Source organism: Eptatretus burgeri, chromosome 10 (genome assembly GCF_056783735.1).
Source record: "Eptatretus burgeri isolate ZD-2024b chromosome 10, Ebu_testis_v1, whole genome shotgun sequence".
Taxonomy (NCBI): Eukaryota; Metazoa; Chordata; class Myxini; order Myxiniformes; family Myxinidae; genus Eptatretus; species Eptatretus burgeri.
Window position 1 is genome coordinate 45,456,239 of NC_140970.1, and position 27,500 is coordinate 45,483,738.

At 35.5% G+C, this 27,500-nt stretch overlaps 1 protein-coding gene and 1 long non-coding RNA gene across 3 annotated transcripts in view; one reads left to right on the forward strand and one right to left on the reverse strand.

The window, feature by feature from the left end:
• SUCLG2 (succinate-CoA ligase GDP-forming subunit beta) overlaps positions 1 to 27,500 on the reverse strand; it is a 255,054-nt gene that overhangs the window by 164,003 nt on the left and 63,551 nt on the right. The gene's annotated exons all lie outside the window — the stretch shown is intronic.
• On the forward strand, positions 2,441 to 5,688 carry LOC147018460 (uncharacterized). The gene is made up of 3 exons (XR_015062401.1): positions 2,441 to 3,452; positions 3,550 to 3,726; positions 3,824 to 5,688. It is a non-coding gene; the product is annotated as an uncharacterized LOC147018460 (long non-coding RNA).

Consider the following 27,500-nt stretch of genomic DNA (forward strand, 5'->3'; position numbering starts at 1 on the left):
ACATACATACATACATATATACATATACATACATACATACAGATACATATATACATATACATACATACATACAGATACATATATACATATACATACATACATACAGATACATATATACATATACATACATACATACAGATACATATATACATATACATACATACAGATACATATATACATATACATACATACATATATATATATATATATATATATATATATATATATATATATATATTCCCTCAACCCCCTCCCCCACACACACACACACACACACACACACACACACACACACACACACACACACACACACACACACACACAACTCCCCTCTCCTCTCCGGCTTTGCTGTCATCTATCTCATCACTGCCAAGGCTATTGAAGCAAGGTTAAATGGCATAAGTCCTGTGGTGAGAGTTGTGTGTGTCCGAGTCCCCGAGTCCCCGAGTCCCCGAGTCCCCGAGTCCCCGAGTCCCCGAGTGCCCGAGTGCCCGTGCCCGTGTCCGTGCCCGTGTCCGTGTCCGTGTCCGTGTCCGTGTCCGTGTCCGTGTCCGTGTCCGTGTCTGTGTCTGTGTCTCTGTCTCTCTGAGGCACATTGAAGAGCAAGACATAACTGACAGTGGGAAAAGCATCAAGGGAATGAACGAAATCGAAAAAAGGAGACAGAAGAGTGGAGGAAATGGAAACAAGCAAGTAAAATGGTTCAGTTAGGAAAGGTTAATTGGGTCATAAATATGATCGGTTCGAACTGGGGATAACAATACATGGTAGTGCACTGTTTGCTTGAAGTCCTCGAGTGAAGTCTAATCTCCAGTGAATCCATGCACGGGTGACATAAATAATAAAAGAGTTCAGGTGTGGAGTGAGCCCACATTTTGGAAGTCTAGCCAAAAGGAGATTAATTGAAGAACGCATGCCTCCTGCAGTTGCTGGGGAGGGTCAGAGGACTGAGAGAGAGCAGAGGAAGAAATGCTGGAGATTAGACGGGAGAAAACCGAGAGACCACCGACCTGCTTGCGATGTAAGAGTTTGTGCTTTGACCTCATCTCAGGAGATTCCAATAACTTGGAGAGCTTTCAACTTCACAGAATCTAGGAGAGACAGTTGTGCTACTGGAGCACCAGCCCATAACGGACAGCAGGAATCCAGCTCTGCTTTGTGGTCAATCCAGGAAAGGTCATGACTGATGGTGAGACTTCATGAAGTTCATGAAGTTTCACCATCAAAATGTGAAGTTCAAGAGATTGAACCTCTTCCAGTAGATAATTGAGAAAGAGATGAGTTTGTTTGATGGTCATTCTGGAATGACAGGGTGAGACTGATTATGCAGTATTGAAGGACATGTTGCATTTATCAGACCAGAGTTTCCAGATCAGCAGAGTGAGACGCCACTGCTGTCTGCTAATGAGTGGGATGGGGATACTGTATGACACAATGTGGAGTCATCTGCAAAAAGGAAGAGAGGGTTTTCCAGAGCATTGGTGAGGTAGTTTATGTAGACTCGGAACAAAACTGGGAGCAAAACACTGCTTTGGAGAACTCCCGCAGTTGCAGTAAAATAACTTGCTTTCTCAATATGGAAGGCACTCCATAAGGCTCGCAATAAGTGTGTCCATCATTAGTAAAGTCAGAAAACATTCTTCCTCATCTCAAGAATGAACTCTCGAACCAGGTTCCTTCCTTAAAGTCCAGGTGGAACTTTGCCAAGTCTATCTCTGGTGTACACTGCACTTGCATCTCCTCCCTCAGCCAAAACAGCATCATGTCAGATTATGCTCTTGACATGTCAAAATGTCTCAACTCAGCATTTTCCTCCAAATCTCATGGACCCAACTCATCACATTCTGTCCCCATGTCACCCCCCTCACACGCACTGTCTTGATCACACCAAAGAAGGTTGAGAAAGTTCTTTCCAGCATCACTCTTCATCGACGACAGGCCCCAATGGCACCAGTTCTTAAATCCTGCTCTGCTGCTCTTGCTTCGCCTTTGTCTGAGCAATTCAGCCTGTCATCTTTGGCCGCCCCTCATCTGCTTGGAAGTTATCAAACATCACTCCAATTCCCAAGGAGGGTGCAAAAACAGATCCCCTCAAATAGGGGTGAGAAAGCTTAGTTCCAATTATAGGCAAAATCATGGAATCCATCATTGCTGTTGACATCGTTTCCTCTTTTTAAACAACCTTATCTCTGACCAGTTTGGATCTCATCCCAGTCACAACTCTGGATGATACTGCTGCTGCCTCTCTGCAATGGTCAAAGACCCAAAATCACAAATAAGAGGTCAGGACCATCTCCCTGGAAATATCTTAGCCATTTGACACAGTGGCATCCAGCACTGCTTGCCAAGCTCTTCAAACATATAAATATGTCTTCATACTTGGCTTTTCTGAATGCCTTTACTCACACAGTTGAGCCTCAGTAGGGTAAGAATACTGATTCTGGCTCACTTTTCCCCATGTAAATGAATGGGGGATTTTCAGCGATTCATATTTTTTTTCCTTAAAAATAAACCCCCTTTTTATCCTAAGGTATATTTATTTGTCTCCCCTTTTAACTTGGAGGTTGAACCTCATTGAATTGAACACCTGGGGGTTGAACAGCTCACTCATTGAACCTATAAAGATTTGTTCATTCTCAAATTCCTTCAATAGTTTAATTTTCTTTGCACAATAATCCCCATCTAAAATATTGACAAACAAAACATTTGAATCTTTATATTTTTTAAGATACCCCATTTGTGCCATTACGAAATGATAAACTTCTCTTAATGCTCTTGTTTGACCACCTCCTGAGCCACAGGTTATTTTTTGTTAAGCCCCGCCCACTTTTCTTTAAGCCCCGCCCACTTTTGTTAAGCCCCGCCCACTTTCCACAAGGTATTCAATAAGCCCCGCCCACTTTTCTTTAAGCCCCGCCCACTTTGCTAAGCCCCGCCCACTTTTGCTAAGCTCCACCCACTTTTCATAAGGTATTTTTCTAAGCCACGCCCACTTTTCCTAAGCCCCGCCCACTTTTGCTAAGCTCCGCCCACTTTTCATGAGGTTTTTTTCTAAGCCACGCCCACTTTTGCTAAGCTCCGCCCACTTTTCATAAGGTATTTTTTCTAAGCCACGCCCACTTTTCCTAAGCTCCGCCTACTTTTGCTAAGCCCCGCCCACTCTTACATCATTTCCAGTTCATCTCTGACTCACAAAGAAATCACTAGAAAATTACAGGATGTTATGGTTTTGAAAAATTTCCCAATGAAGGCTTGCCTAGGCTTGCCCAGGGAATTTCCAAAGGAAACCACACCCACCAGTCTTTCTCTATAAAAGCTTCAAACCCAGGCTCCATTTTAAACATTTGTTTTTGCTGGCAATGGTGTTTTGTGTGATTGTCTCGAACTATCTGTCTTCTATGGAACTAAACCTTCAAGTTGATGAACTGGATTCAAACCTCTTATCTATTGAGGTAAGATTTTTTATTTTCCTATTTTCAAACTTTGATTGAAGCATACTCATTTAATAATTAAATAACTTAATTAATACATTATTATTTTCTCTCACAGGAAATTGTGTCTGAAATACGAAATGAAAATACTGCTTTTGCTACAACTTGGGGGGAAATTGTTGGCTTGGTTGAAGACCTTGAGTGGGATGACTTTGGTGTTCCTTGGAACTCTCTGTCTTCTATGGAACTAAACCTTCAAGTTGATGAACTGGATTCAAACCTCTTATCTATTGAGGTAAGATTTTTTATTTTCCTATTTTCAAACTTTGATTGAAGCATACTCATTTAATAATTAAATAACTTAATTAATACATTATTATTTTCTCTCACAGGAAATTGTGTCTGAAATACGAAATTAAAATACTGCTTTTGCTACAACTTGGGGCGAAATTGTTGGCTTGGTTGAAGACCTTATGAGCGACCAAGACCCACAGAACGAGTTTGTCCTTGATGACCCAACCAAAGAGTTATACCTTGGAGACCAGCAAAATCCTGAAAAAGAGTTTTACAGCAATAGTACTCATTGTGAGTTATCAAGACAATACCCACTGAACAAGTTATACCTTGATGAGCCAGAATACAAGTTTTACCTTGGAGACTCACAAATTTTGAAAAAATCAAGAAATGAGTTCTGCCTTGATGGTTTAAATAACTACCTTGGAGACTCAGGAAAAGGGTTCTGCCAAGATGGTTCTAAATATGGGGCCTACCTTGGAGACTCACAAATTTTGAAAAAATCAGTAAATGAGTTCTGCCTTGATGGTTTAAATAACTACCTTGGAGACTCAGGAAAAGGGTTCTGCCAAGATGGTTCTAAATATGGGGCCTACCTTGGAGACTCACAAATTTTGAAAAAATCAGTAAATGAGTTCTGCCTTGATGGTTTAAATAACTACCTTGGAGACTCAGGAAAAGGGTTCTGCCAAGATGGTTCTAAATATGGGTCCTACCTTGGAGACTCACAAATTTTGAAAAAATCAGTAAATGAGTTATCCTTAAGAGACTTTGTAAGTTGGTTTTACTTTGAATACTTGAAATGTGGGTTCTGGATTGATAACTCACAATGTGATACATATCTTGGAAACTCAACGGGAATGTGGTTATACCTTGAAGACTTGGAAAGTTGGGTTTATGTTGGACACTTGAAACTTTTTTGGGGGCTTTTATTTATTTATTTATTTATTTATTATTATTATTATTTTATTTATTTATATTTTGGAGACTTTTGGAGTTGCTATCACTCTTTGGGATCTAAACCTATCGATGTAGTTCTTTGTCGGATGGTGCTTGATGGGAGCAAGATCAAGAAAGTTCTGGGAAGAAAGTGCAGGCTTACTCCCCCTTTCTACGTCATCAAACCTGAAAGCCTTAAAAGACAGAATTGGAAGAAGAAAAAAAACGTAAAAATATATATATATATATATATAGGTGGAAATCTCATTTTGAAAAAGACATTGTGTTGGGCGAGGATTGAGTTGGGGTTGAGATTTTGAATGTGAGGGTTGGGACACACACACATACACATCAACAAACAAAAGTTAAGCCTTGACTATTCAGTTGAGGATTCTGTGTTTGGGGTTCACAGATCTAAGAACGTCCCCCTTGACACACATTATATACTGTTATACACCTCGGACTTGGCCCTCGAGTGTCCACAACGGTGTATAGTAGGAGGGAGTGAAGCGCCAACCTATTGCTCCCATTGCACACACACACAAACAAAGTTAAGCCTTGACTATTCAGTTGAGGATTCTGTGTTTGGGGTTCACAGATCTAAGAACGTCCCCCTTGACACACATTATATACTGTTATACACCTCGGACTTGTCCCTCTAGTGTCCACAAAGGTGTATTATCTGCTTAGTTTTGTCTTTTGTAATTCCTGTGAATAAAATGAACCTAAAATCTCTTCCCCTTCCAAATCATATATTTTATAAGTCCAAGGAACTGTATCTATTACATCAACAATTTTAAAAAGTTCTTTCGTCCATCGTTCAGTAAAACCCTTTTCAAAATGAGATTTCCACCTATATATTCTTACGATATCACCAACTTTGAACTTAGGTTTTCTGACATTAATCTCTTTTTCATATTTTAATTTTGTAAATGTTTCTGATGGCTTCATATTCGTTGACGTGTGAATCGTGTCATTATACTTATCCACAATATCCTGAATAAAAGATAACCATTGTTGTGAACCGAGTTGTGTGAATTTTTTATATAGTCTCTCTTTTAAGGTACGATTAAAACGTTCAACAACAACTGCCTTCCCTTCATTAAAGGTACTGTATAATGTAATACTGTTATTTTTTAGAAAATTCATAAATGTCTTGTTATAAAACTCTCTACCCTCATCAGTCCACAATTTCTTAGGTTTTCTCTTACTTTTATTAAATATCTGTTGAAAAGCTAACATAAGAGTATTACCTGTTTTGTTTTTTAAAGGGACAACCCACACATATCTACTCCTCAAATCAATAACGGTTAAAGCATACTTGTACCCCTTATCATTATTGAGTTCAATCAAATCAGCAGACCAGATATAATATACTTCCTTGGAATAAACTTTCCTTCTCTGAAACTTTGTGAATATTGGTTTATGTAATTCATCAGCTAATTGCTCTTCAGTCTTAATGGCATCATTAGAGCCTATAAGTTTTTTGAATTTCCAAGTCCAAGTTTCAATTTAGCACTAATCATCTTCTTCACGATGAACCTATCAACTTTTTCTCTCAAGGTTGGATTTTGTATCAGAGACAAATTATACAACATTTCTCTATCGGCTTCATGCTTTTCTTCCAACGTTGTGGTATTCCCATAATCAATATCGTGTCTCATGCACACTTCATCAACTCTATTGATTGGTTTACTCCAGGATTTAGGATTATCTGCCTCATCTAATCTTTTATCCAAGTTTGTGCCTGGACCACAGAAAGAATATCCTGGAAGATGTAATTCCCCTGGTATTCCAGTAGTTGTAAATTTACTTCCTGATAAAAACTTTTGTATATCTCCTCCGAGTTTGTGTTTGGAGATAAATTGATTTTTTTTTGAACCACACACCGAACATATACCTTTTTGTATAACCCTGTTATTTTTACTTTTAATATATGAAATATTTTTAGTATTAGTTTTCTTTTTACATTTGAGACAATAACTCATTTATTTATGAGAAAAAATTCTGCAGAGTGCAAAAACCTTTTTAGTTTCCAACATGCACATTTGAATCTTAATTTTTAAAACATAAAGAATCCTTAGAAATGCCTTCACTCTCTCCTCCATTTATTTAAGAAAAAGCTTGAATTAAAATGAATAGCTTGACGATGCTAATAGTTTTGTTGAAAGTATTGCAAATAGACTTGTTAATTCTTTGTATTCCTCCCTGGTGAGATGAGTTAATTTCTTTAATACCTCTATTCTTTTTTGAATCTCACTGGTTTCCATATTTTGATATTTATTCATTCTTTCTCTTTCCTCCCTCTCTCTCTTCTCTCTTTCCTCCCTCTCTCTATTCTCTCTTTCCTCCTTCTCTCTCTCCTCCTTCTCCTTTTCCTCCTCTTCCCTCTCTTCTTCAACTCCTTCCTCATCCCTTACTATACTTGAATCGTTTACACCCCATAGAATATTATACATATATTCATCAGGATTTCTTGTTATTCCTGTATCCAAAATAATTTTTTTTTACAACAGGAAACCAATAAAATTTCTTTTGAATTTCTAAAAGAGCCTTACCTTTTCTTAACCTTATAATTTTTTCATTATTTAACATTCTAATTAAATCTAAAGTTGTCGGTTTATCAACATCAGCATAATGCCAATCTTTTATTGAAAATACCTCATTCTTATGTTGTAGAACATATTTATTAAAATACCGAATACCCTTTTCTTGAAGGTATGCTTGAACACAGAAATGATAATTTTCTTGAAGCCTTCTTGCTGTCATTTATGTATTAGAAATATATGTTAGAATAATATTATGGCACGAAACACCTCCCCATCTTCCCATAGTTAAATCATTTTGTATTTCCTTACTTATTATATATAATCCTGTTTTTTCTGTTTTCATGAGATAAACAAGGGCAAAACCATTATTATATTTACCCTTATTAAATTCTTTTATTTGTTGTTTACTAATCGTGGCTCCACAAAACTCATTCTCGATACCAAGTGGATAATATTCTTCCTTACGAGACTGATTTAATTGTTCCAGGTCTTCGAGGTTAATTTTAAATGACCAATTATACCCTAAATCATTCATATCATACCCCCATTGTTCTATTCTCATACAAACGATACGCCCTTCTTTATAAAAATTTATTTTAATTCGAACTGTGAATTCTGTATGACCTGGAGATAATATCAACACTTCTGTATCTTTAGAATACACAGCCGTTTTATTTAAGTATATATATTGTGATAAATCGCTTAATCTCACCAAGTCATTCGCGTCAGTCGGGCTTGGATAATTTTTTAATTTATAAGCATTTTTCATGTTAATATTTTTGTTTATATTATATTTATGTCGTTCAGCCTGTGCCTTTGTGTAATAATTTGATAAATCAATATCCAGTTCTTGAGATACACCAAAGATAGAACCATCTTTACCAACATAAGTCATTTATATTAGATTAAAAATAATATCATAAAATTTTTTATTTTTGTTGAGTTGAAATAACACATATAGACATAATTGACCACAACACTTGGAATTTAATTCTTGGACTTGAAATGTTTGATAAACACCATTCTGTAAGAATTTTATGACTTCAACAGGTGGTGGAAGACCAAAACTATCAAAATAATATTTGTCTTGACTATTAAAAATACAAACCCAATGAGAACCGTTCCCATCATTATCTTCTAAGTTCATAATAATATTCTTTGTATGTTTCGACACATTTGTTAATTCATCTCTCATACAAATAACCACATTATGAATTTTTAATTTCTTACAATATTTGGCAAGTTGTAAATTTGATGTTGTATTCTTTCCAAATTCTTTCAACCACTCATCAATGCTCATTTATTTATTAGAAAGATATAATCCATTACCTCTTTTCGTTAATTTTACACCTGCTTGTGCTATAGAAGAAAGCATATCTCCAACTAACAATCTCGCTTTATCAGGCAGACCTTCAAGTTTTTCAGCAAAATCTACAATTACACCACTTCCACGAATTTGTTTCTCCAACTCTTTGTTATGTCTTTCCAATTCTTTTTGAGCCTGGAGTTGAGCCTTCCTTTCGTTGACAGTTTTGACCGCTGTTGAAATACCACCCGTCAATGCTCCAACCGCACTTAAACCAGCAAATAAAGGAATTAGAAATGGGAGAAATCCTCCACTCGTCTCTCTTATTGAATATTTTTTCAACATTGGTTTTGTCATTTTAATTTTAAGTGAGCCAGTGTCATTCAAGATTTTAATCTGTTCTCTTGTGAGCAAAACATCAATTCTTACTGCTCCTTTTCTCTGAATTGTATTAACGTTAATCGTACAAGGCTTTTGATTTTGAACACAAGATGATAGTTTATGAAGATTGATTTGATTAACATATACCCCAGTTGGTACTTTGCCACTCATTTATTTAACAAAAAATTATGTGAGACTAATCATCACACCATTATCTGTATTAATCTGCAATTCTGTTTCTTCCAAAAGCAAACAATATGTATCAACTTCTTCACTCTCTCCTCTTTCAATGTATAGGGAAGTATCCACTCGATTAGACTTTATAGTTTCTTTTTGAGCGCTCAGGTCAAACGTATAGATTGTATACAAACTTTTAAATGCTGTCATATCCAAAATAGGTTCTTTATTTCCATTACTTTCACACACCTTTTGGTAAGACTTGTATGCTTCAGCAAAATCATTTTTTTCCCAATTAATTTCCAATCTATCTCGTGGATAAAATGTTCCATCTAGAGAAACGCGAAGTTGTTTCACCTTAGCATTATCACTCAATGCATTATTCTTATCAGTCGCAGTATCACCATCTGGCTTTTTAAAAATCATCCACAGATATCGTGGCTTTCCTTCCAGAACACCCAAATTCCACGTGTAAGTAGTTTGATTGAGTTTAACGTGTTGACATCTTCTTTTGAGGTATGATACACTGAGTGGTTTCTTTGAGTTAAGTCTTCGATTCAACATCTCTTCTGTTTTAAGATTAGGAGTATATTCACTGATATACCAACTCATCTCCTCAATTACAAATTTATTCTGATCACCAAAAGCATTACCAACACCAAAAAGCAATCTATTTTCATTATCATTCCTTTGTAGTTGAAATCTAATTTTAAGACCATACAGAACTTTATCATAATCACAAAATCCAAATATACCTTTAAGAGGAACTGCCACAGTAAAACTATTTTCTGCTTTTGTATCATCATTATACATTCCTTTCCTTTGAATATATCCAGGGTCTGTGTTTGTTCCCGTTGACATATCAGGAATAAAACCTTCGACAGACCCCTTTCCCATTCTATCACTGAATGTATAGAGTGTAAATTTCATCATTTCAGATACAGCAGAGACATAATCAACCGCTTCAACTTCTTGTGTTCCAATATACAATCGCACACTATCAAACATTTTCCAGAAGAAATCATTTACAAGTGTAGCGTTTGTGTTATTCCCAGCCTTAGTGAATTTAAATTTACACAACAAGAAACTTTCGGAGAGATTCAAATAGGTTTGTTGATTATTTATTTCAAAACTTTTTGTACCATTTGTATTCCAGTCTGTTCCAGTTATTGCATTTACCTTGAAGTAATCTTCTTTTTTAGTGGAGTTTGAGATAATAATAGTATCATCCAAATCATAGATACTATCAATTGCTTCCATACTTGTATTTATTTAGGAAAAAAGATGTTAAAACTTTTGAAACCCTGATCCAAGTATTTGAATTATTTTCTGTCGTTCTTGGGGGACAACTGAGTTTTACCTTTCTTAATTTCTTTTATTGCTTGTAATTTATGAGATTCTTTCTGAGCATCTTTTATACTCTTTACAGCACCTGCTACATTTCCCACAGCAGAAGCAGTTGAACCAATTAGGTCTTTATGTTTAAGAATAGTTGAACCAATACCCATGAGAGTATCAATTATCCCATCTCCTCTAAATTGATGTCCAACACCCCTTTGTCTCTTAGGTTTATAGTATCCTCTACCAAGATACATACCTTCACCCTTGTAGTACGGGAAAGGAACATCCCATCCCCTGTAATTATTTTATATTTTCCCAACTCGTGCTTCCTCACAATAACCATCGTATTTATTTATTGAAAAACTTCACGTAGGTGAATTCTGATGGATATAACTTCTCCATTAAAAGAAATCACACGATTATCTTGGTCGGTTATCCTAAAATTTACTCTGTGTATGGTTTTTCCTGACACAGGTAGATAAACCAAATTTTTAGGCTCCATATTGAATTTATAACCAATTGGGGTTGAGTATGCGCTGAATGAAAATATTGTATTTGTTTTTAATCCATCATTATAAGCACCATCAATCAAATCACAGTGAATTAACACCGAATTTATTCCTGAGGATATTTGAATGACATTATCACTGTAAAACGTCCCATTAGTTTCAATCTTTTTGAGGAGAAACCTAATAACTCTCTAAATGAATTATCAATTGTGAAATCAACCTTGTAGTTATTTTTAACTTTAATCGTTGATTTTGAAGTATGTTTTTGAATGTTTATAACAATATTTTTTGGTTCATCACCCTGTTCTTTCATAAGACGAGCAATTTCGGAAGATATTTGAGAAATCTCGTATGCTCCGGGTGAGACTGTTATCGTTTTGTATCCACTTCCCGGATTATAACTAAACTTGTCATTTTTCTCGGTTATATTAAATAAGGTATTATAAGTCTCCATGGACAATAAAGATGCCTCATATTCTTTTGTTGTGTCAAGTTGTAGTGGGTATGGGAATGAAGATGTGTGGTCGCTTGTTGTGAAATTAAAACTCAGGATTGTGCTTCTCATCTTATTTAATATGAGATAAAATGTCTTTATATTGAGATTTATTAATTATTTTCATGTTCATCAACTGGTCTAAAATGGCTGATGCTTCATTAAAACAATTGTTATTTCCAGCCTTCTTACTGCCGAACAACAATAACAGTCTATTAACTAATTGCGATGGGTCATTTGGAAGAAAACTAATACCTGAACCAAGGATACTTAAAGCCTGAATAATGTGTTTCTCCTTCTCATTCTTCCTACTTTTACCAGAAAGAATAACCTTATAATTTAGAGTGTTCAGCAAATCAATATATACTCTATCATCATTATTTTCCATATCCAATGGTTTATCAATATACTTTGATTCATCCCTCACAGTTGAACCTTGTCTTCCATCTTTTGTGAGAAGAAACATTAATCTCGGAGTTAGTTTAACAGGGGTTGAGCAGAACTTAAGAACCTTAATTCATCATTAAATATCAATACCTTTTCTTGAACAAGAAGAAATATTGCTGGTTGTTCTGTTGGAATGAGTCCTGCTTTGGTTTTTGAATCCGCTGAATATTCATTGTTTTGAACAGCATTCACAATATAATCAGGGGTTGATTAATCTCTTCCAGTTGTTGAAATAAACCTTCATCATCATATTCTAATTCTCCTAAATGCTCTAATTCTTCCTCCGTCATTTGACTGAAATCTTTTAACATTTGAAGCTTTCTAGGAGTATATTCTACTGTGGGAACTGTGGAAACATCTTTCATTTTTTCTTGGGAAGTTTTTAAAAGTGGTTTAAAAAATTTCTCTTGTTTTTTTCAAATGCTTCTTCGCCCGTTAGTTTCTGTCTGCGTTTCTTCTTTATGTCTTCCTGTTGTTTTACAACTTTTGAAACCAACTCTTGATGTTCCTTAAATCTTCTTGCTCTTTCTTTTGTATCCATTTATTTATTGTAAAATATCATTTAATGAATTGTAAAGATCAACAGGGAAATTTTCCTTTTCTTCATCATTCAAGTAGATGTGTTCAAATAAATCCTTTTCTTTAAATATTTCATCAAATTCTTTATTAACATTAATGCGAGTTGTAATTTCTTCTTCACTAATCCTTGCATCTCTGCTTTTCATACGTTTGTGTTGAGTTTCTTCATCAACATCAAAACCGAATGATAAAATCTTCACTCCGCTCAGATATTTAATAATTTGTCTCGTTCCTTCTGGATTAGTTTCTAATATCCCAACACCACCAGATTTTAGTTTCTTTAACTCACTCTTACAATGTGAATATTTTGTTGTACCAAGAGAAACCTCCTCAAATATTTGTCCTTCATTCCTCAATCGCATATGTTCCTCCACTGAAATATAGTGATAATCTTCACCTTTTACTTCTCCAGGTCTTATTGCTCTAGTTGTTGTTGATACAATGCGTATCACGGGGTGTTTTTTAAGTAAATTTACAATATTCTCATTTGTACTACACAAGAACCTTGATTTATGAAAGTTTTTTCCAGAAGCAGATTTACCCACAAGATTTATAATAATAGTTGTCATTTATATATGTAATTGTTTATAAAACAAAAAATATATCCCTTAATATCTCATCTTGTTTCACAACAATATATTTATATTTTTCAGTCGTGTGCTTCATATAATCCTCAAATTTCTTTTTACTACATAATGTAGAACAATTATCTCTCCAAAAATTATTGATATCTATTGAATTTAACTTGAATAAAATAAAAGTATTAGCATTGTTTCTGATGGAACGACGAGGAAGTTGAAAGTACGATTGACTAAGATAAATACAATTACAAGAAGAATGTCTCCCTCTTGTGTAGTAGCTGTCCATTACCGTTTGGTTTCTCTCATTAACACAATCATCAAAGATAACGAGGTTCTTTTTTGATTTATCCAAATCTTGGGGAGACGGTATATCATCCGTATTATCACTAAGAATACAAGTTATAAGATTTGATTTCTTTTTACATCTCTGTGTATCACAAAATAGTTGAATTATATCTTCAATGTTATAATCATTTAGGTTTTTTGACGTTTAAATAAACCTATTATATCTTCTTTTGAAGACCAGCATTAAAACCTTGTGAGAGTAGTTGATACTCTGGTTGAAAACTCGACTTTGTGAAAATTATTAAATTATCATAATCTAAAAAGTTGGGAGTGAGGAGCATTTTTAAAAGTAAGCAGGTTTTTCCACATCCACTTGAACCAACTATGAGACATCTTAATGAATTTGGGAGATTTTTATGGTTGTTAAATTTTATCTTATTTTCCCAAATAGGTAAAAAATCATTCATTTATATATTTGAAAAACAGGTTATTTAATTTATTATTGGCTTTTTAGAAACACTATATTTTATCCTAAGTTCAGGTTTAATTTCAAGATAATCCATTATTTTATTTATACAATATCTTGTGTTGATATTTCCCTGAAAATTACATCCATGAATAATATACAACAACAATCCTTTGAACATTTCTCTTATACGTTCAGTTTCTTCCCTTGTAAGGAAAGGTGTGTTATCATCCTCATACTTTACATTCATTTCTCTAATCAATCTTGTAAAGTAATTCATTTTTGGTGTAAATCTAAAAGAATTATTTTCCTTTTTATATTTTTTATTATCATTAATTAGAAGATAATCACAGAATATACATTGTTTATAGGCTTTTGACTCTGTGTTTAATCCCCGTCTTTCACACGCAGGACAATTCTCAAAATTGTCATATGGAGAATCAGGAAAGTCTAGCATATTTATAAAGTAAAACTTTACTTAAACTGAAATTCATCTATACTTTCAGTTGTATATTACCATCGATATCGATATACTTTTTTTCATTATCAGATTCAACGACAACATTTTTTATATTAAAGGTAATTTTAAAATTATCGTTAACTACTATTGAACGAAATGTCATTTCACCTGATATATTAACATCCTTTATTTCATCAAGATTTACATCTTTAGGGTTGTTGAAAAAAATACAAATTTCTCCTTGCATATTACAGATGGTCTTATCTTTTCTTTCTAAAGCTTCATCCATAAGGTTTTTGTTCTTTGATACTTTTTCTTGTTTCATTGCTTTTTCTAGTTTTGAATATATTACTAGAAGGAGAGGAGAAACTTTTGTTAGAGATACTTTAATTGATGTTCTACCAGGTATACTAAAAGCCCTTCCACTGAAGGAAATTGAAGAACTCATATTATTTACCATAATAGTTTTTATCCAATAGTTGTTATATTTATCTTTGTTCAATTTTACATCCTTGACATATTTCTCAGTATCTTTAACAGATGAAGAGATTGATTGAAACTTGTCTTTTGTGTCTTGAAACATTGTATTTATTAAGTGAAAAAGTTGGAGGATAAAATGTTTTTAAGCACAGATTCACCTATAAATTAAACGAAATTTTCATCAAGAAAATTTTAGTTTAAGCAAAGTTTTATTCTATAAATATGGTGAATACAACGTACTGCGATGTTTGTAATCACAAATATAAACATTATAGAAAACACCTCCGAACCAACAAACACACATTTAATCTATTTCATCAAATATCTCCTCTTGAGTTGGAAAGAAAACATTGTGATATCTGTTCAAAGGATGTTTTGAAGAGTAGTTATAATCAACATCTTCAATCACAAAAACACAAGAAAAATGAGTTTAAAGTAAAGGGAGACTATTATATTGAAAACACTGATGGGGCATTTAAAGGGCATATAAAAATAAGGATTTTTCAATTTGGAGAACCCGGTCCATCATCAATAGCTGAATCAATTGAAATAGTGAAACCCGATGTTGAAAAATTTATTAAAAAGACATTAAAAGAAATGAAAACTTTAAAGTTTTATATGGGAGTGAAAATGAATATGAAAAGACAAGATGAAGAACAAACTCCTTATATGAGAACAGATCTTCATTTTATAACATCATTTCAAGATTTTTTGAATAGTGGGGTTTATGAAGAACTATCAAGACAAGAGGAGGATGTTGATAATACAGTGGTAGGAAGTGGATTCAATATTAAAAAATCATCTTTTTAGATATACACATTCTAAAATCAAACCCTCTTAAAGCTTCTTCTTATATTGAATTACCAAAAGAAATAAAACTAAAGAAGGCAGTTGTTAATATTAAGAACAATGATAATAAATGTTTTCTCTGGTCTGTTCTTGCTCACTTACATCCACCAAAATGTAATTCAGAAAGAGTAAAACAATATATGAAATATGAGAATACCTTGGACATTAAAGATTTTAAATTCCCAATGCCATTAACAGATATTCCTAAATTTGAGAAAAAGAATAATCTTTCTATTAATGTATATGGATTAACGGATACAAACAAAGTTCAAATATTAAAAATTTCAAACAACTATAAAAATGAAGAAACACACATTGACCTTTTATATTTTAGTGTTGGAAAGAATTCACATTACACATACATCAATAATTTATCAAGATTAATCTCTTCTCAGGTATTCAGAACAGCAAACAAAATATATCCTTGTAAGCGATGTCTTAATTCATTTCATACAAAAGAACGATTAGAACAACATTCAAAATATTGTAGTAATCATAAATCAGCTGTAATTACAATGCCTAAACCTGGTGAAAAGATTTATTTTGAAGATTATAATAAATCTATCATGCACCCATTTGTGATATACGCTGATTTTGAATGTATCCTTAAAAAGATAAATACTGCTTCTCCTAATCCAAAAGAACCATATACAAATAAATATCAAAAACATATTCCTTGTGGTTTCTGTTATTATATCAAATCATCTGTTGGAGAAAAGTATAACAAACTTGAACATTATCGTGGAAAAAATGCTTCACAAGAGTTTGTAAAACGATTAGAAAAGGATTGTATAAGACTCACTAAATTAATGAAAGAAACAAATGAACCGATGAAATTAACCAAAGAAGAAAAATTAGAATTTAGAATGAACAATATCTGTCATATTTGTGAGGGGGAAATTAAGGAGTCTAAAGTTAGAGACCATTGTCATCTTACTGGTAAATATAGAGGTCCCGCTCATTCCTGTTGTAATCTTAATTATAAATTACCTTCTTTTATTCCAGTCTTTCTTCACAACAGCGCCAACTATGATACACATCTATTTATAAATGAACTTTCAAAAACACCAGGGAATATTTCTGCTATAACAAACACAAGTCAAAAGTATATTTCATTTTCAAAAATGATATTCACAAAACCTTTAACTCGTATTAGGTTTTTAGATTCTTACAAGTTTATGGGAACACCACTAGCCTACCTCGCATCAAATCTAAGCTCCATGGACTCTTTTCCAAATCTTAATTCATTCTTTCCAAAAGAGGAAATTCTCACTAAAGAGGAAATTCAGATTAAAGAGAGAATTCAAAGTAAAGAGGAAACTCTAATTAATGAAGAAATTCTAACTGAAGATGAAATTCTAATTATAAAGAAAATTCGAACTAAAGAGGAAATTCAGATTAAAGATGAAATTCTGATTAAAGAAGGAATTCTTACGAGAGAGGAAATTCAAACAAGGAATGAAATTCAAAGTAAAGAGAAAATTCTTACAAGTAAGGGAATTTATCCTTATGATTATATGGATTCATTTATGAGATTTAAAGAAACACAACTTCCTTCAAAAGAAAGTTTCTATAATAACCTTTATGAAGAAGAGATAAGTGATAAGGAATATAAACACGCACAAGAAATATGGAAAATATTTAAGATAAAGAACCTTGGAGAATATCACGATTTATATCTAAAAACAGATGTTTTATTGTTAGCTGATGTGTTTGAAGCTTTTAGATCACTCTGTCATAATAAAAATTGTTATGGATTAGATCCTGCCCACTATTTCACAGCTCCTGGTTTAGCTTGGAGTGCAATGTTGAAAATGACAAAACAAGATATAGATTTAATCAGTGATGTGGATATGCTTTTGATGATTGAGAAGTCCAAGAGAGGTGGAATATCACAAGTATGTTCAAAAAGATATGCTAAAGCAAATAATAAATATCTTCCAAATTATGATAGTGAAAAAGATAGTAATTATTTGATGTATTTTGATGCTAATAATTTGTATGGATGGGCAATGTCTCAATCTCTGCCTTATGGTAAATTAGAGTGGGTGGAAGAAAAGGATTATGAAAAGGCTTTGATGAATATTGTTATTTCTTCTCAAGAGGAATTGAATGACGAAGAAGAAGGTTATTATTTTGAAGTTGATTTGAGGTACCCGAGTGATCTTCATAATAAGCATAAAGATCTTCCTTTTGCATGTGAGAAAGAAACTCCAAAGAAAGAATGGTTAAGTGATTATCATAAAAGTTTTAATATTAAAGGCAAATCAACAGAAAAGTTATTAACAACATTCTATGATAAAGAGGGATATGTTTTACATCAGAGAAGCTTAAAACAGTTTTTGAGAGAAGGATTGAGAGTAGCTAAAATTCATAGAGTTTTAAAATTTAAACAAAGTCCTTGGGTGAAAAAGTATATTCAATTTAATACAGATATGAGAGCAAATACAAAAGTAAAATTTGAAGGGGACTTTTATAAATTAATGAATAATGCTGTATTTGGAAAGACTATGGAAAATGTTAGAAACAGGCAAAACATTAGATTCGCAACATCTTGGAAAGAAGCTTCGAGATTGATAAATAAACCAAGTTTTGAGAGAGAAGAGGTTTTTTCAGAGAACTTTTCTGCAATTCATATGAAAAAGGAAAGTATTGTAATGGATAAACCAATTTATATTGGAACAGCAGTTCTTGATTTATCAAAGATATTGATGTATGATTATTTGTATAATGACTTAAAGAAAGAGTATGGTGAAAATGTTTCATTGTTGTATATGGATACTGATAGTTTTATCCTGAATATAAAAACTGATGATGTTTATGAAGATATGAAGAAAAATATTGGAGTATATGATACAAGTAATTTCAGCAAGAAGAGTGAGTTATTTTCCAAAAAGAATGAAAAGGTTATTGGTAAGTTTAAGGATGAGTTGGGTGGAAAAGTAATGAGTGAGTTTATTGGATTGAGAGCAAAGGCATATGCTTATAAGTATGGTGAACAGATTGATAAGAGGTTAAAGGGAATAAAGAAATATGTAATAAAGAAATCAATAACTTTTAGAAATTATTATAATTGTTTGATGAATAAGAAAGAAGAATATAGGAAAATGAATACAATAAGAAGTTATAAACATAACATATATAGTGAAGAAGTAAATAAAAAGGCATTAGGAGCCTTTGATGATAAGAGATTTATTTTAGATAATGGAATAGATTGTGTTCCATATGGATATTGTATGATAGAGTGTATAAAATAGATTATGTTTTAACGATGGGAAGATGGGTTAGGGTTTTTAAGGGCTACCGCCGCGTTTTTTCACAATATATAAATGGTTAAACCAAGTATTAATCAAACTAAAGAGTGGAGAAAATCTCAGTCTTGGTATATAAATGGAAAACATAATGAATGTGAAAAATATCAAATAAGTCTTATTGAAAAAATAACTAAAACAAAGGTAAATAAAACAAATAAGCGAATTAATTTAAAAACTAGTAAGTTAGAGGATGTAAAGAAAAAAATGAATATCCTTGAATGGACTGAAAACTTTGATGGTTATCAATTGAACAATGAAAAAACAATTTACTATAATCTCAAAATGATATGTGGCTCAGGAGGTGGCCAGATGAGAGCATTAAGAGAAGTTTATCATTTCGTAATGGCACAAATGGGGTATCTTAAAAAATATAAAGATTCAAATGTTTTGTTTGTCAATATTTTAGATGGGGATTATTGTGCAAAGAAAATTAAACTATTGAAGGAATTTGAGAATGAACAAATCTTTATAGGTTCAATGAGTGAGCTGTTCAACCCCCAGGTGTTCAATTCAATGAGGTTCAACCTCCAAGTTAAAAGGGGAGACAAATAAATATACCTTAGGATAAAAAGGGGGTTTATTTTTAAGGAAAAAAAATATGAATTGCTGAAAATCCCCCATTCATTTACATGGGGAAAAGTGAGCCAGAATCAGTATTCTTACCCTACTAGCCTCTAACAATGCAGCCCTCTTGTCTCCTCACCTCTCCTCTTCTAGTAGAGGCTGGAGTGCACCAATTAGGGTCTTGACCGCAATCTTGTTCCTCGTCTACATAAACATCTCCATTGCTCTGGAAAACTCACTTCCTTTTGGTACCCCCATCATAGTGACAGACAGATGGTAGCTGCATCACTTTCTGCTGATCTGAAATTGATTATATTCTCTGAAATCCGAAAATGGAACATATCTCTCAATCCTGGTGTGGGAGCACCATTTAACACATGCACACAACCACAATGGGAGCCACATTTAAAGGAACTGCCACAACAAAAGTGAGGCAAAGTCTACTTGGAATAATGACCTACAATCAATTTGCGTTGCCCTGATCATGTTCCCATCTGAACCCCTGGCTAATGAACCCAGGTTCAAAACAGGAATACCAAATTTGTTTGTGAATTGTCTATCATATCCTAATTGATGTGAAAGTACACTGATGTCTCCTGTAGTGTATGTGATATGGGTACAAGCTCCTCCATGAGCATGAAATCACTGCTCACAAAAAAGAAAGTGTTCACATTCGTGTTTGTGTGTTGGATTTTCTCTAGAGACACCACCGTGTCAATTCGTATTTGTGTTAAGTATATGAGCAAGTTAGTGTGCAGGGGGAAAAGTGTTCCTGGGACATCTTCTAGTGTTCCTGGAACACGTCTTTAGGCAAGGCAGAAGTCCTGACAAAGGTTGGCGCCACCACCGAAAGGGTGGAGGTGCTGAGGATGTCACATTTGCATGTGTAAAGTGTGTGCGTGTGCGCGAGTGTGCATCTTCAGGAAGATTTCATCTAAAAGAAGGATCAAAGGCAAAGATAATACCATGAGAGAATTAACTGGAAGAGCACTGGATAGACCGCATACCTAGACCAGGTTGAACAGTTTACGTTTTGTATCCGTTGAACACCGATAGGCCGGATCTAAATCCGGACCTGTACTAAAATGTAATCGTCGGTATCTTGTCACCTAACTAACTCATCCACCGAGTTGTCATAACTCTGCCACAATTTTTTGAAATATCATGCTATATATCGTTTTTAGCCCCACTCCAAATGGTGAAGAATCACTTTGAAAAAAATTATAAATGTCTCGTTTCTGGATTCAGATTAGAAGCTTCACCAAAATCGAATCAATTACTCATGGTCACACACCCAATGCGTCCACCAAGTTTTGCCCGAATCCGTCCACAACTTTGAGAGATATCGTGCAATATATCATTTTTCTCCCCATCTCTCAATGGTGAAGAATCGCTTTTTAAAATTCTAGTATCCAGATCCAGATTCGGATCTTCACCAAAAGATGGTTGCGGCATTGTAGGAATTTCAAAAAAAAAATTTTTTTAAAGTAGGACCACGCGTCCGTAAGTTCACCTGGATTAGGAGCAACCATCACTCAAATCCCCCACAGACACCCTTAGACCCTGATTTTTTTATGCCATGAAGAAACTTTGGTACAACATGGATGATGAAGGTTGTGGTCAGCATTTCATCGAAATAGTGTGTGGTTTCGGTGAAGAGAGCAAAACCACCCGAAGACCCCCATACAAAACGATTTTTTTTAATGCCGTGAGCAAATGTTGGTACATCATGAGTGATGAAGGTTGTGGTCAAGTTTCATCGAAATCATGTGTGGAGTTTGAGGAGAGAGCAAATACCTATTTTGTGGGGTCAAAACCTCAACCCACCAACCCTCCCCCGTAGACACCTTTAATGAGTGTAGATTTTGATGCGGTTGATACACTTTGGTAAATCTCTGGTGATGAAGGTTGTGATCAAGTTTCATAATAAGTGTGTGTGCAATTTCAGAGAAGAGAGCAAATACCTATTTTGGGAGGTTAAAAACCCCATAAAACCCATTAATGTGCACATATTTGGATGCAGTTTGACATCAGATGTGAAGCTTGTGGCCAAGTTTCATCAAAATCGTGCCTTTGGTTCAAGCGATAATGAATGAAGTATTTACAGACTCACTGACTGACTGACAGACAGACACTGCTCGATCGCATAAGCTCACCGGACTAAAGTCCAGGTGAGATAAAAGCGAGAAGGGCACTCTTCAATGTCGCAACGTCGCCAGATATGCCTCCGCCCCCATTATTACATCATTATACATCCACCATCATTGTACTTGGTTTGATTTAAATCCCTGAATCCAAATTCAAAATAATAAATAATTCTCGCTGTCAGACCATGCATCCAATAACGTTGACATTTTAAACATGTACTCCCCATGACTACTAGATCATAACTGTGATGTTTCACTTCGATTAATGAAGCAGTTGAAGAGTTTTTCGTTCAATCCAATATGGCTACCAGACCACCATGTGACCTATTAATTATTATTAGTTAACACCCTCGTGTTCCTAAGGCTTAGGGAATGTGTGGGTGAAGTTTCCCCTCGATCTATCAAGCTGTTCTGGAGAAGAAGATGATCAAGCTGTCCTCAAAAAATCAGAGCTGCCAAACCATGTGACCAAGGACATCATCGATGGAGAACTTTTTGTTCCTCATGGACAGGAGATCATACCTTTACAGTTTTGCCTTGATCTGTTCAGCCGTTTCAGAGAGGATTTTTGAAGGTTTTTAGGTTAAAAAAAATATGGCTGCCAAACCACATGACCAATGATGTCATCAAAATATATTCCTCTCATTACAATTTAGCCCAAGATGACCCTTGGAAAATTTTCGTACTAATCGGATAAAACATTCAACATATGCAGTTATGACGTCATAACGTAGCAAACTATGAAATTATCAAAAACAAACAAACAAACAAAAAATCACCCTTGTTTACAATGGGGAGTACTTCAAATATGCAAAGTTTCAATTTTTTCCATGGCATGGCTTCGGAGAGACAGAGGTCAAAAGTTTTTCCTTTTTTTCCAACATGGCAGCCACACAAAGTGACCTACAACAACATAATTATCATTGGAACATTTTACAGGAGTAGTCACACCTATGGTGAAAATTTCGTATCAATCAGAGAAGCGGTTGCAGAGAAAACAGAGAAAATTAGCATGCACGGACACACATACATACAGTGCCGATAGAAAGTGTACACCTCCTTTCAAATTTTTCACCTTTTGTTGTCTTATAGCCTGGAATTAAATTACATTAATTTCGATTTTATTTCCACCTTCATACACACGTCATAACCCACAACTTCCAAATGAAAAACTAATTCTATAAATTTCAGAAGATTAATTAAAAATACAAAACTAGAATATCTTGGTTGGATAAGTGCCCACCACGCTTATCAGAGCAATTGTAAATTTGCTCAGGTGCAACCAATCACCTTCAAAATCACACACCAAGTTAATTGACCCCTACCTATGTTAAATTGTTGTGATTCTGATTGTTTCAGAATAAAACTAGAAGGGCACTCGGTTGAGCGCATACCTCCGCCACGTAATGCCTGATCCAGGAGAACGTATCGGGCTCAGTACATTTTTAACCGAACAATGTTCCTCGCTTATAAAATATTCCTTGAACTTCGGTAAAATGCCGCCGTTGAGAGCATTCCCTTGTAAACATTGATTAACCATGTATACTATTACATTTGCTCTCTGTAAACATTCATCTGCTTTCAATTGATATCGATTTGGGATATTAATTTATCATTTTTTGATTAAAACGATGTAACAACCTGGAAATGTTGCAAAAGTTTCAGGAAACTTAAGTATATCAATTAGTGCGTGATTAAACATAACTTTAGATATTTCTTCTTTCGTTCACATATTTAATGAATATAATGCATGGCTTTTTGTGTAGACACATTGTGGGAGCTGCCGAGGTTCTGTGAGCAGCGCCAGTCAATGTAATGTTGTTCTTTATCAATTCTGAGAACGTGCCGAAGTAATGATTCACTCCCTTGATCTGTGTAACTGTCTGTACCTCCAAACCCTGGGGAACCTTGAAGGGGCTGTTGTGCTCTTTTCTGGTTGGCTGTACTCCTTTCCCAGTAGCAAAAAGCAGTTATTTTGCTTTCGAACTGTGGGAAAAGTTACTCTTTCGCAGATGAAAAGCTTTTTCTCTTTTATCCTGCTTGTTTAATCATTTCCCCCACTCATCCCTGTTTCATATATAGGGCTTGCATTAATGTGGTTTTTTTTTGAGAATTTCATTGCTGGGTTTTTCTCCCGCAAGTGGACGTACGTAGTGATTAAACATTCTACTTTGTATGCTGAACCATTGTTGAAATTGAGTTATTTTCCACCACAGTGACATATATCATTTTTGGCTCCCATCTCTCAATGGTGAAGAATCACTTTAAAAATTCTAGTCGTCGGATCCGGATCTTCACCAAAATCGAATCAGTTCGTCCTCGTCACACACCCAGCCTGCCCACCAAATTTCAGACGGATCTGTCAACAACTTTTTGAGATATCCTGCACGCAGACAGACAAACAAACAAACAAACAAAGACAGACAGACAGACAAAAAGGGGTGAAAACATAACCTCCTTCACATTTGGTGGCAGAGGTAAAAAAAAAAAACAAGCTGTACCTGAAGGTTTCCTCTGCTGGGTAGTGCATTTCACAGCAAAGACTGAACCATGAGCACCAAGTAGCTTTCAAAATACCTCCGGGATAAAGTTGTGGAAAGGCACAGATCAAGGGATGGGTATAAAAATATTTCAAAGGCCTTGAATATCCCTTGGAACACAGTCAAGCCAATCATTAAGAAGTGGAAGGTGTATGGTACCACCAAGACCCTGCTGAGATCAGGCTGTCCCTCCAAACTGGATGACCAAGCAAGGAGGAGACTGATCAGAGAGGCCACCAAGTGGCTAATGGCAACTTTGAAAGAGCTACAAGCCATAATAGCAAAGACTGGTCATCGTGTGCATGTGACAACAATATCCCAAGCACTCCACAAGTCTGTCCGATATGGTAGGGTGGCAAGAAGGAAGCCATTACTCAAAAAAGCCCCACCTTGATTCCTGTTTGAGGCATGCAAAAAAATAAAAGCAGTCCAGAGATTTGGAAGCCATGTGGCAAAATGTTTTGTCTTCTGACGAAACAAAGGAGGAACTTTATGGCCGAAATGCAAAACATTACGTTTGGCGCAACCACAACACAGCACATCCCTCAAAGAACACCATCCCTATTGTGAAGCATGCTGGAGGCAGCATCATGTTGTGAGGATATTTTTCATCAGCAGGGACTGCAGCACTTGAAAAGATGGAAGGGAAAAGGGATGGAGCAAAATAGAGAAAAATCCGAGAGGAAAACCTGCTGTCTGCAAGAAAGCTGAAATTGGGGTGGAAGTTCACCTTTCAGCATGATAACAACGCAAAGCACACAGCCAAAGCCACATTGGAGTGGTTAAGGAACAAAAAGATAAATGTCCTTGAGTGGCCCAGTGAGAGCCCTGACCTAAATTCAATCGAAAATCTATGGCATGACTTGAAGATTGCTGTCCATCAACACTCCCCACGCAACTCGACAGAGCTTAAACAGTTTTGTACAGAAGAATGGGCAAATATTGCCCAATGAAGGTGTGCAAAGTTGGTGGAGACATATCCCAACAGACTCAGAGCTGTAATTGCTGTGAAAGATGCTTCCACCGAGTATTCTCTTAGGGGATTGGATACTTATCCAACCAAGATATATTCCAGTTTTGAATTTTTGTCGCCAATTTTCTGAAATTTGTAGCATTTCCTTTTTCACTTGGAAGTTGTGGGTTGCGATGTGTAAATGAAGGTGGAAAAAGTCTGATTAAATGCAACAAGGCAACTAAAGGTGAAAATTTGGAAAGATGGTATAGCCTTTCTGCAGGCACTGTACGTACGTATGGACAACCAGTGTTCAGTACGTACACACGGACAGCAAGAAAACATAATGCCTCCGGCGACTTAGTCAGCGGAGGCATTAAAAAAAAAAAACCCCAGCAGAGCAGTAGGTAAACAAGGAGTCCACATGCATAAAGCTGAACTCCTATCACCCCTTTCCCCCTCCCTCCCCCATCCCCACCCCCAATTACTGGGAATGGTAACCAAACACGATGCTAATAACATGACATCCGAGCTCAGTAAATCAATTTAATCTTCGCAGTTCATAATATCGCATATGGCAAGAAGGTCCCTAATGACAGTGCCTCAAGTCCAAAATATTACAGTAATTATTCTTGTTACGCAAATAAATCTCGTACATGGCACGGTAATCACAATTACGTGTTTTGATAATAAGTAGTGAAATGATATATTATACGGCGTTTTGCTACTGATATACAGACCATTGATTGCAGTTAACAGCAGAACACAAAACCTCAGGGTCAAGTGTTGGGTATGTAAATTTGTAAAAACTCATGAACATGGCATTCTTCGCTGTCACTAACGGGGGGGGGGGGGGGTGGAGGGGGGGCGCAGATGCCAATCGTGACCACCACCAAAGGGGGTGAGGAGCAATCGACACTCATCGCCACCACTAAGAGGGGAGGCACAAATGAGAAGCTTGTCGCCACCATTGAGGGGGGAGGATCAGTCGAGATGCTCGTCGCCACCACCGAGGGGGGAGTCAGCATGGACGCTCATCATGATCACCACCGAGGGGGCGACGTTCCTCCATCGACCGATTATAATGTTATGACTTTAGGCTTATTGACAAGAACCACTTGCATTTGGAATTATTTGAAGGCCAACTTATAAAGATTAAGAACTTGTGAATTCGTTATCTAGATGTAATCACAACAGCATATATTTAGATTTCTAGCCTGTAGGAATCTTCAAATTTAAAATGAAATATAAAACAAATCAAATGAGCTATGGGAGTTGAATTCGCCTAATAACAAACCACCTTCATCAATGGGTTCACATGCAATTTATCGCAAACAACTGTAAACATATGAAAGGTCATAAGTCAAGCATATCACTATAAGGGGAAAGTCAGGGGAATCCCAAAGCTGTCTATTAGAGAGAAAATAATGCTGACAACTCATTCACATCCCTTTATTCGGAATGGCTTCAATGAATGCATTCCACTCAGTGGTCCAATTAAGTTCCTCCCCCACCCACGCCTTTCCTGGTTTTGGCATGTGAGCAGCGCTGTTAAAAAAAACAACATTTGTTGTGGACCCTAATTGGTGAGCCTACAAAGTCGATTTGAGATGGTGATGAGACAATTTAGTGAACATATCTGTCCTGGAGCAGGAAATCTTCTTGAAGTGTTGCTTTGGATTTTTCCATCCAGAACATGAGTGAGCATTCCATCACATTCCTGACCTCAGCTCTGAATATGGTGGAGAGTTCCTCGGAGGTCAAAAGGCGAGCCACTCATCACAGAGTGCCCAGCTTCTGCCTTGCCCTTGTCGTCACATCAGAGCACAGAAACCTGAATAGAACGGACCTGGCTGTGTTAGATTCATTAACTTTAACAAAACTTTCCTCGAGTTAGTAAGCACAATGGGAAATAAGTTATATGGGCATAAAACTGAAGTATAAGGAGGACGAGGAAAAAATTTCCCAATATGTGGACTCAAGAAGGTCACAAGTATTTATCAATGCCTTATTCCCAGATGAAGCTCAAGAGGAATCTTCTTTATTGTTGGAAGGCATAAAGTGCAAAGACCAGCGATAAAGGGTATTCAAAAATAGATTGCAGTAGAACTAGGCTCAGGTCTATTAGCCTGTTGGGAGACGCAATAAGCATATAATGCCTCAAGAACGTCGGCATTCCTCCCTTTCAGTTTAGTGTTAAACAGATAATCATACGTGTTTGTGGTTTTCATGCCACGCCAAACTATATATACACGTAAACACAGATCCTGCATAACCGAGGGCTAACCCAAATACTCAACTTTACACCCACCCCTCTAACCAAAATTTAACTGAGTGAGCTGGACTCAGACAATTCACCTTACCATCCCACAACCATATTCAGTTGGCAGGATGGGAGCTCACTGACAGGGAGAGA